Consider the following 11340-nt stretch of genomic DNA (forward strand, 5'->3'; position numbering starts at 1 on the left):
TTCCCGATTTATTGAGATTTCGATGTTTCGTTTTGGATTGTTCAATTTTCGATATTTCAATACATATTTCAATTTTAAAATTTTAGATTTTTCCATTTTCCCAGTTTTTTAATTCTTCGATATAAATTTCTATTTATCAGTATTTCGAATTTTTAACATTAATTTTTTTCAAATTTTCGCTTTTAGATTTTTGGATTTTTGAAATTTTTGATTCTTCAATTTCCCAATTTTTCAATTTCGATTTTTTCGAGGTATCGATTTTTTATCTTTCCATTTCTCGCTTCCTAGACTTTTTAATGTTTCAATTTCTGAACTTCCCGATTTTTAGATTTTTCAGGTCTTTAATTTTTAAGTTTTTCGATATTTGAAATTTCCGATTTTCCGCCTTTGATTTTTCGAAATTTCGATTTTTCAATTTTTCAATTCCTCAATTTTTCAAAGATCCAGTTTTCGGATTTTTAAATTTTTCTTCGATATTTTACTTTTTCTATACCTATTTCAATTTTTCGGTTTTTTTTAAAGTTTTTTGATTTCCCGATTTTTCAATTTTTGGACTTTTCGCATTTAGATTTTTGGGTTTTTCAAATTTTTGAATTTTTGATTTCGCGATTTGTCGAGATTCCGATATTTCGATTTTTGGATTGTTTAATTTCCCGATTTTTCAATTTTCAAATTTTCAATTTTTCGATTTTGCGCCATTTCGATTTTTCCGACATTCCGAATTTTTATTCGATTTTTTGATTTGCCATTTCTGGATTTTTACACATTTCAATGTTCCAATTTCTGAAGAAGTTAACGATTTTTCGGTTTTTTAATTTTTCAATTTTTCGATTTTTGACCTTCGGTTTTTTAATTCTTCTTCGATATTCGCCTTTTTCATGTTTCAAATTTTTAAAATTAAAATTTTTCGATTTTTTGATGTTTCAATTTTTGGTCTTTTCGCTTTTAGATTTTTGGATTGTTCAATTTCTCGATTTTCCAATTTTCAACTTTTAGATTTTTAGATTTTGGGCCATTTCGATTTTTCGAATGTTCCGAGTTTTCAACTTTTTGATTTTCCCATTTCTCGATTTCTACACTTTTCAATGCTTCAATTTCTGAACTCCCCGATTTTTCGATTTTTCAGCTTTTTAATTTTTCAATTTTTGTGATTTTTCAGGACTTTGGTTGTCAGTTTTCAATATTTAGAATTTCTGATTTTCCACCTTCGATTTTTCGAGTTTTTGATTTCTCGAATTTTGAATTTCTCAATTTTTGGAGGTTTCAGTTTAGGGATTTTTCAGTTTTTAATTATTCAATTTTTCTTAGAATTTTTACTTTTTCGATTTTTCAATTTTTCGTGTTTTTGATGTTTGAATTTCTCGATTTTTAAATTTTTCGACTTCAATTTTCGATATTTCAATATTTTAAGTTCTTCGATATTTGTATTTTTCAGTGTTTCAAGTTCTTAAAATTAAAATTTTCCGGTTTTTTGATGTTTCGATTTCTATCCTTCGATTTTTAGACTTCTGGCTTTTAGATTTTCGGTTTTTTTAATTTTTGATTTTTCATTTTTGCGATTTTTGGAGATTTTGTTGTTTCGATTTCTGAATTGTTCAATTTCTCTATTTCTCAATTTTTGACTTTTTGAATTTTCAATTTTAGGCCACTTCTATTTTTCAACTTTCGAGTCTTCAGTTTCTCGATCTTTTGTTTCGATTTCTTGATGTTAGTTTTTCAATTTTTCGATGTCTTGATTTCTTGGTTTTTGGGTTTTTCGACTTTTCGTATTTTCGATTATTCGACTTTCCAATTTTTCTATTTCCCAATTTTTTGTCATTGTAGTTTTGGATTTTTTCAATTTCCCCATTCTTCAATTTTTCGATTCATCACTTTTCATTTCAGATTTTTGAATTTTTTTTTTAAATTTTGCATTTTTCGGTTTTTCGATTTTTCAGTTCTACGATATTTCTATTTTTCGGTTTTTCGGATTTTTTAAATTTTTGATTTTCCAATTTCTCGATTTTTTATTTTAAATTTTACATTTCTCAAATTTTCAATTTCACGATAATTTGGTTCTATTCCTTGACATCTCGGTTTCTCGATTTTTAAAATTTTTGGATTTCAGGATTTTTTCGGTTTTTGCAATTTTTCCATTTTTAATTTTTTTATTTTTCGATTTTTTGGTTATCTCGTCTTCCAGCATGTCTGTCTGCCTGCTGCCTGTCCGGATTTTTATTAGACAGATAATCTCCTAAACTACTGGACCGATTGTTGTCAACTTTTATATGTGGTGGGGATGATCAACCATGATATTCGTAGTATACGTACAAAATTGGACAACAATTGCTACAGACGGAAACAGCAGATTACTTTTTTCGTTCTCTAGAGGTCTCGAAACTTGAAAAAACATAAAAGTGGCAATTCGCCCGACGTAAAAATCGGAGGAAGACGAATTTAGCGCTTAACGAGATCGCGCTATCTGATTAGTGTTTCAGAATTTCTACTTTAATTGCGGTAATGGATTCCCGAGTAGTTCTTTGAGCAAAGTCAATAACGCAACGAATGCAGATAGGCGCCCGGTGGGGATCCCCGTTGATTACTTTCCTGCAGTGGGGGTTAGATAGCCGCGTAATAAGTTCAGAGATAGGAAACAATTTATAAAATGCAGTTTTTAACTCGGCTCGACTTGGAGAATACTAATAGGGAATTTCAATTACCAGATGTTATTCTCGAATTCCTTTGCCTAATTTATTGGAGTGTGTTAAAAACTTGTTGAATCATAACCGACCAGATTGGTGTTGATTCAGTGAAAATTGGACGGCGGGAAAAAATCCATTCGAGATGAGACAGGAGATAATAAAAGTGGCCGTGTGTGGAATAATGAAATTTTTAAATTAGCAGGCGCTATGGCGTTTCAGTACAATATTGGCAAATCAATTCGATGGTAATAATTTAATTAAAAAACCAAGCCTCCACTCTTTTGTGGCGAGTTTGATTCCCAGTTTTTATTCAGTTTCCGAGCCGCCATTCATATTATGTCTCGTTGCTGGTGTTATCCGGGATTTTAATTAGTTTTAGTCACGTGATAGTTGCCAACATCGGACGCCGAAAGTGGCTAATTCGATTAGGATCGACGATCGCATGATGGAAAGCGCGAGGGCGCAACTTTTAACAAGGAATACCGACAATCTTATTCCAACGCCACGAATTTTCTTTTATTTCCAGCGACACCGTTAAGCAATGCTCTCGGAGTTCGAAATACAAATAAATTAAAAAAAAAATTGGTAGAAGGTTAATTCGACAGGAAAAAAAAATCGTGTAACATTTTTGAAACTCCAAAACCGAATGCTTTGAAATCTTCCAAATGTTGTAAGGTTATCGTAATCATGGTGAGGTCGTTTATCCCCTCCCAGAAATTGATGACGTCATCTTAAAATTTTGCCTAATCTATCATCTCTGAATTTTTATTTCATAATTTTTCGTTATTTCAGCTTCCAAATTTTTTTCAATTTACAATTTTTCGATATCACAATATTTCGTTTTTCGATTTTTCGGTTTCTCAATTTTTAATTTTTCGATTTTTGGATTTTTTGTTTTCTCAAATTTTAAGTCCTTGATTTTATTTTTCCGATTCTTTAATATCCCAATTTTTCGTTCTCCCCCTTTTTTAGATTTTACAATTTTTTGATATTTTCATTTTTTTAATGGTTCAATTTTTCAATTTCTCAACTTCCAAAATTTTCAATTTTTCGTTTTTACAATGTTTCGATCTGCAATTTGTCGTTTTTTCGATTTTTCATTTTTTAGTTTCTCAATTTTTAATTTTTAGATTTTGCAGTTTTTCGTCACACCAATTCTTCAACTTCTTGATATTTACTTTCCAATTTTTTTGTTTTTTCTTTTTCTTTATTTTTTTCATTTTTCGATTTTCCAGTGCTTCGATTTTATCATTTTTCGTTTTTTCAGGTTTAATTTTTTTAATTTTTTAATTTCTCGATTTCTAAATTTTTCAATTTTTCGTCTCTTCAATGTCTGGATTTGCAATTTTTCAATTTTGCAATTTTTCGTTTATCGATTTTTTCAATTTTTCAATTTTTTGCTATCCCAATTTTTCGTTATTCCTTTTTATTCGATTTTACAATTTTTTGATAACACAATTTTTCGTTTTATCATTTTCTTTATCGGTCCAATTTTTCAATTTCTCGACTTCCAAAATTTTCAATTTTTCGTTTTTTCAATGTTCGATCTGCAATTTGTGGTTTTTTCGAATTTTCATTTTTAGATATTTTAGTTTCTCAATTTTTAAATTTTCGATTTTTCAGTTTTTCGTTTCATCAATACTTCCAAGTTCTTGACATTTACTTTTCAATTTTTTGATTTTTAAATTTTTCGTTTCTCCAGTTCTTAATTTATAATTTTTCATTTTTCCGATTTTTATTTTTTCAATTTTTCAATTTTTAATACCGCAATTTTTCAATATTCCCTTTTCTTCGATTTTACAATTTTTTAATATCACAATTTTTGGTTTTTCCTTTATTTTTCAATTTTTCGATGTTTCAATGCTTGAATTTTCTTATTTTTCGTTTTTTCAACCTGAATTTTTCAATTTCCGAATTTTAACATTTATTGAATTTTGATTTCCCCAATTGTATATCACAGTTTTTCTTTTTTTCATTTCCTTTAATCTTTCAATGTTTCTTTCGATTTTATAATTTTTCGTGCATTCAATTTTTCCAAACTTCAATCTTTGATTTTTCAATTTCTCGATTTTCCAATTTTTAAATTTTCCAATATCTCGTTTTTACAATTTTTTGAATTTTACACTTCTTGAATTTTTTTGTTTCTCAATTTTTTTAATTCTTCGATTTGCAATTTTCCGGTTGTTCAGTTTTCAAGTTCTTAACTTCCAATTTGTAGATTTTTCAAAATTCACGTTTTATACATTTTTATTTTTGATTTTTCAATTTTACTATTTTACAATTTTTTTTGATTCGAAAAGTCGAAAAATTAGAAAATCGGAAACAATTGGAAAATTGAAAAACTGGAAAAACGAAAAACTGCAAAATCGAAAGATTGGAAAATCGAAACTATGGAAAATGAAAAATTGAAATTCGAAGAACTAAAAACCAAAAAATTGAAACATTGAAATTGAGGAACTTGAAAATCTAAAAATTGTAAAGTCCAAAAATTGATATTCAAAGATCAAAATATTAAATTTTCCGATGTATTAATTTCTCGGTATTCCGAATTTCCGACTTTTAGGCTTTTCGATTTTCCAATTTTTCGATTTTGAGTTTCGGAATTTTGAAAACTCGTGAAATTGCAGATCGAAAAACTGCAAATTCTAAAATTTCAAACATCCTAAAATTGAAAAAAATGATTTTGGAACAACAAAAATATAAAATCAAAACACTGAAAAATCCAAGAATCGAAAAGTTGAACAAATGAAAAATGTCTAAAATCCAATAATTGAAAAATCGAAAAATTCTAAAATCGTAATATTTAAAAATGATTATCATTATTATTGCATACTTAAGGTGAAAACTATAAAAATTGCAAATCGAAAATTGAGGAAACAAAAATTTGAGAAATCATGTCCCTGAAAAATCTAAAATTGAAAACCAAAAAATTGAAAAATCCAAAAATTGGAAAATTTCACATTGACAAAACATTACATTACAATCGAAAACTCGAAAATTTGAAAAATTGAAAACTCGTGAAACCATTTTTTCGACCAGAAATTTTCAATTTTTCGATTTTCTTTTTTTTGTTTCTTCAATTTTTCGAGTTTTTAAGTTTAAATTTTTCAGTTTTTCAATTTTACCTTTAAATTTTCGATTTGAGTTTCTCGAGTTTTAAAATCTAATTTTTTTTCGTTTCGGTTTTTATTTTCATTATTTTTTTCAATTATTAGATTTTTCAAAGTTCCGGTTTTATAATTTTTTGTTTTTCCAATTTTAAATTTTTCAGTTTCTCGTTTCTTCAATTTTTCCATTTAGGATTTTTCAGTTTCTTATTTGCCTTTATTTCTTCATTTTTACGATATGAAACTCTTCGACTGTTCATTTTTTCAATATTTTGGCTTTTGACAATTTTTTGATATGGCAATTTTTCTGATTCATTTTTTTTAATTTTTCGTTTATTCAATTTTTGATTTCCATTTTTTATAATTTTTCATTTTAAATATGAATAATAATAATACTAATTTTGAAAATACTTCACTTTTTCAATTTTACGGTTTTAGAATTTTTCCATTTTTCTGGATTTTAAAACATTTTCAATTTCTCGATTCCATTCGTTTTTTTTCCTTCCATTTTACGGATTCATTATATTTTTAGTTTTTAAATATTTCAATATATAGTTTTTAATTGTTTCGACTCTTCGTTTTTTCAGTTCTTCGTTTTACAATTTTTAGATTTTCCAGTTTTTCGTTTTTTAATTTTCCGATTTTTCAATTTCTCCATTAGTCAACTTTTGAATCAAAAAAATTAAAAAATGGCAAAAATCTTTGAAAAATCTAAAAACTAGAATGAAAAATTCAAAAATCGCAAGACTGAGAAACTGAAAAATCGAAAAAATTAAATGTGCATTGTAAAATCGAAATATTGTAAATTAAAGAAATTTAAAATCGGAAAATCGAAGAATTCAAAAATCATATTTAAAATTTGAAAAATTGAATAATCGAAAAATTATAAAATCGAAAGAAACATTGAAAACAGAGGAAATGAAAAAACTAAAAACTATGATGGGTATAAAATCGATGAAAATGATTTAAAAAATCGGTAAAATCAAAAATGAAAACCAGGAAACGAGAAATAAAAAAAATGGAAAATGTAAAAATGAGAAACTGAAAAATCGAAAAAAGAAAACTTGTAGAAAAATTGCAGAACTAAAAATACAAAATCGAAAAATTGTAAACGAAAAATTGAAAAATTAAACAAATTTAAACTGAAAAAACGAATAATTATGAAACCGAAACACTGAAAAATGAAAAAAATTTAAAAAATAGGGTAATTGAAAAAACCCAAAATTGCAAAATTGAAAAATTGAAAAATTGAAAACCGAAAAATTAAAAATTTCACACTGACAAAAGAAAAATTATTAAATCAGATCATTGAGAAAGCGAAAAATTCGAAAAATAAGGAAATAAAAAAGCCGAAATAAAAAATTGCAAATCCAAAACTTGAAAACATGAAAAATAATTAAACAATCGAAAAAAAAATCAAAAAATTTAAAAATTGAGAAACTTAAAAATCGAAAATAGTACAAAATTGAAAAAATGAAAAAAGAAAACGGAAAATCGGATCACTGGAAATCCAAAAATTGAAAAATTAAACAAATTAAAGTTGAAAAAACGAATAATTTGAAGCCGAAACATTGAAAAATGAAAGACTTTAAAAAATAGGATAATTCAGAAATCCCAAAATTGCAAAACTGAAAAATCAAAGATTGAAAATTTGAAAAAATGAATAAACGCAAAATTACAAAATCAAAAGAAAAATTAAAAATCGGCAAAATGAAAAACAAAAATTAGAAACTTGAAAAATTGGGGAAACGAAAAAATGAAAATTCGAAAAATTAAAAAATTGCAAATCGAAAAGTTGAAAACGAAAAATTGAGAAATCATGACACTGAAAATCTAAAATTGAAAATCGAAAAATTGAAAAATTCATAAATTGAAAAATTTGACATTGAAAAAAGAAAAATTGTAAAGTCAGAACATTGAGAAACCGAAAAATTGGAAAAATAAAAGAACTAAAAAACCGAAACGAAAAATAGCAAATCCAAAACTTGAAAAATAATTAAACATTACATTACAATTGAAAACTCGAAAAATTGAAAACTCGTGAAATTGAAAATCTAAAAAGTGAAATATCCAAAAGTGTGAAGATTGAAAAACTGAACAATTTAAAAATGAAAACTCGAAGAGATGCATATCGTACAAAAAAGTTGAAGAATAGAGAAACTGAAAATACAAAAAACTAAAAAATCGAAACACTGAAAATTCGAATAATTGAAAAAATGAAGAAAATAGAAAATCGAAACGAAAAAGCAAAAATCGAAAACTCGAGAAACAAAAAATGAAAAATTGAAGAACTGAAACAAAAATCGTAAACAATTTTTATTATTTTTCAAATACACTTCAGGGGACTGAAATTCTGTGGAAATGACTTGACCAATTTTTCATAAAAACTGCAGACTTTTTAAAAATCGAAGATCCAACGACCTTAAACCTACCGGAGGTTTCAGCATCACACCACCTTTTCGGCAAATTCCTGAAAATAACTTCCACGTCCCGTCGTGAAAAACCTCGAAAAGTCCGTCGCGAGTAATCAAAGCAACTACTCTGAACTTTTCTCTCCGGCTTAATTTCCATGCCGCCCCTCGGAGTGCCCCCGTCTCATTTGTAGCCGTTGATTAGAGCCAACAGCAGCATCAATTCGAGTGTCGTCTTCATTACGCTCGCCCATTCGGTCGATTCCATAGTTCAATTTCCTGGAGGCTTGAGCAACGAACGTGCGCCGCCAGCAGGGACACCCTTGACCATTCCGATCACGTTTTCCATCAAAACCGACGTTTAGCCTTACCTGAAAGTGTTTTGTTCGGCGCTCGCAAATATAAAACGCGAATGCAATCGGCGTTCATTAATTTATCGCGCAGTGGCGTGCGGACGGGGCGGCAATCAGCAGCGGGCGCGAGCCTGATTAAAACATTCCCAGCGGGACGCGCGGGATTTCTGCCAATCAGAGAAGTACGGCCGAGGCGGGATCATAATCAAGATAGGCGGCGGCCGGAACATCCGGAAACTTGGAACTTTAACTAGACGAGACTTATTCAGAAGCCGCTCGTTTCATTAGGGAAATTGAATTAGGTGCGAATTAAGTAATGGATTAAGAGGGGGGGCAAAAATGCGATCGAGAACGACCTCGACGCCCGTTAAAGTCTGTCGCATAATGACATCGTGCATCCACTTCAACAAAAAACAAAGTTGCTGTTTTATTATCGAAAAGCAATTAAATTGCTCGTCCGTGCGAGGCAATTAGCTCCCGTAATAAACGATAACTATATCGTTACAAATTTACGTGAGTTCTGTGCTAATTACGAATTACTCTGGCACAAAGTAGACGCCATAAATTATGGAGTTTTTACCTAGCGGCACACATCCCTGCAATTTCTCTGGGCGAATTTATTATTTATCCTGGTGTGTAGTCGAAATTAATTCAATCTTGAAAATAAACACGGTCGTGTTTTGAAACCTTCTTGGCATACGCGCTAAATACGTTAATTAAACGTAACGCCGCAAATTGTTTTGCCGGATTAATCCGGGGGTGTGAGCGAGAATGGGCAGGTAATAAATAAATAACGGAAAAACGATACGCGTTTAATTGTGTAACGCGCCGAATGGATTAATTAGCGATTAAATGCAACGCTGCATATAATTGTGCAATTAAAACGGCTGACTTTTACGCCGCCGGGGATTTTCAGGGGATTTGGACTATCCTTAACCCACAAAATCGGACTACAAATAAGTATGACACGATTTTTTATTTGGCCTGAGGGTGAAAGCGTGGCGTTCAGAAACGTCTAGCCAAATCAAACACAACATTATTAACTTATTTCATAATCTGCGACAGTTGGACTGGAGTCTCTTGAGTGTTAGAAAACGAAACCGTTCAGAGTTGGCTGCAAACATTTTACTACATTTCCAGTTAATAATAATAATCTAGGCGACTGTATATTTCACACAACAAACAAAAACAACCCATTAAAATAACTTATCAAAAACCATAACTAATAATGTTATCTTAATGACACCCAGTCGTGGTGCATTTAACGCTCATATTATTGTAATTTGCAGTCGTTTAAAATGCAAATTGGCGCAAAGGGTACATTTTTTTAAAATTCTATGGATTTCAGAACTACCAGTCGAAGTAATACATTAAAATAAACGACGCATAAATGCGATAACGCTACAATTTCCACTTATAACGCCAATGTGTTTTGTTTATTTACATGTGCCACTTCGGATTTTTTATAACAAAAACACGTCGTTATTCAAATTGCGCTTTAAAGTAAATACGTCGGTGGAAAAATGTCTGACAAGTTTGTTTTTTCTGGGAACAAATTGGTGTAAGAGTCGTTATAAATCATATAAAACGAACAAGAAGCCCCACTTTCTGCTGATTGAACTGTTTATGGACACCGTTTTTTTAAAGCGAAGTGAGGCAAGGGTCTGTGCTAAGTCCGGCGCTATTTCAAGTCTACAGGAGTGATTTAGCGACCTTAAAATACACGTTGTCATCACAGCCCGTCACATTTTTTTAACACAGGTAAGTCTTCCTATTATATACTTATTATTATTGGTTTTTAATCTTGATCGAGATTTTTGTGAAAAAATTTGTCGCTTATTTCACGTTGTTGTTACGTGCCGAATATCGATGATGAGTGCGATATTAACACTAATAAATATTGTTGATTTAACAGTCTAATTTTTGTGTGAACTCGTCGTCAATAAAACGCGAATAAAAACTTTACGGTGACGTGGACGAGTAGTTTTAGTAACAATCGCATTTATTTAAAAACCGTGTAAAACTTATTTACCTAATTTCGTCTTCCGTTTTATCTTTTAAGCCGTACAACATTACAATGTTTACACAGTTTGACAGATCACTTTCAGAGAACTTCTACCCCGCTGACACACTTTGGAATTTGTTTAACCCGGCCCGACCCTGCAGCGAAAAACCCTCCCAAAAACGCAACGCAGCCAAACAATTTCATATTTATACCCCAATCCAGCGACCGCATTAATTTTTCCCGGACTCGCCCCAAGAAAGCCAAAACTTGCCTGATTCAGCCCGACAGCCTCCTCACAGCGCAAACACCACTGAAAATTCACCAAAACCTCCAAGAACCACCACAGTGCTGAGCACGTTGCTTAGTCAAGCTTCTGGCTTGCACGACACCCGACCACGGCCACGTCTCAGGACAAACTGAGCGTGTTTGCGACCAGATTGCGATGAGTTTTTGTGGGTTTTGCGTCGACTCTTTGCGTCGCGACGCCGCCGTTACTCTTGAGCGATACAGGTAGCTGATATAATTTAATTAGGCCGTGTGTTTCTCCGTTTAATTTCGATGCGGTTTCGCGTATTGGCGGGGGGATTGGCGACGGGGAGGGGGGGATGTGGATGGGGAGGGGGTGTGGTTGACCCGGGTTAGTTCACTGTTGTTTTTTTTTAAAAAGCTTTTTTGATGTGGCAGCTTTCAGTCATTATTTGGACACAGAAAAAGTCGGGTGACGTCATAGCCAGATCCGAGCGATTCGGGATGCGCGACTAGCTTGATTAAAAATGGGTTTTT

General features: G+C 30.7%; 1 protein-coding gene across 5 annotated transcripts in view; it reads right to left on the bottom strand.

Moving 5' to 3' along the window:
- LOC135140865 (LIM domain only protein 3-like) overlaps window positions 1-11038 on the bottom strand; it is a 228676-nt gene extending 217638 nt beyond the window's left edge. For 4 of the 5 annotated variants that reach the window (XM_064071587.1, XM_064071589.1, XM_064071584.1 and 1 more), the window contains exon 1: window positions 10829-11037. The gene's annotated coding sequence lies outside the window, so the exon portion shown is untranslated. Of the gene's footprint in view, window positions 1-10828 lie in introns of all 5 variants that reach the window. The other variant, XM_064071588.1, reaches the window with a different exon arrangement.
- Between the last annotated feature and the right edge of the window lie 302 nt (window positions 11039-11340).

Source organism: Zophobas morio, unplaced genomic scaffold (genome assembly GCF_036711695.1).
Source record: "Zophobas morio isolate AGI-343-1 ecotype UQ-CSIRO unplaced genomic scaffold, CSIRO_AGI_Zmor_V1 ptg000041l, whole genome shotgun sequence".
NCBI classification, from domain to species: domain Eukaryota; kingdom Metazoa; phylum Arthropoda; class Insecta; order Coleoptera; family Tenebrionidae; genus Zophobas; species Zophobas morio.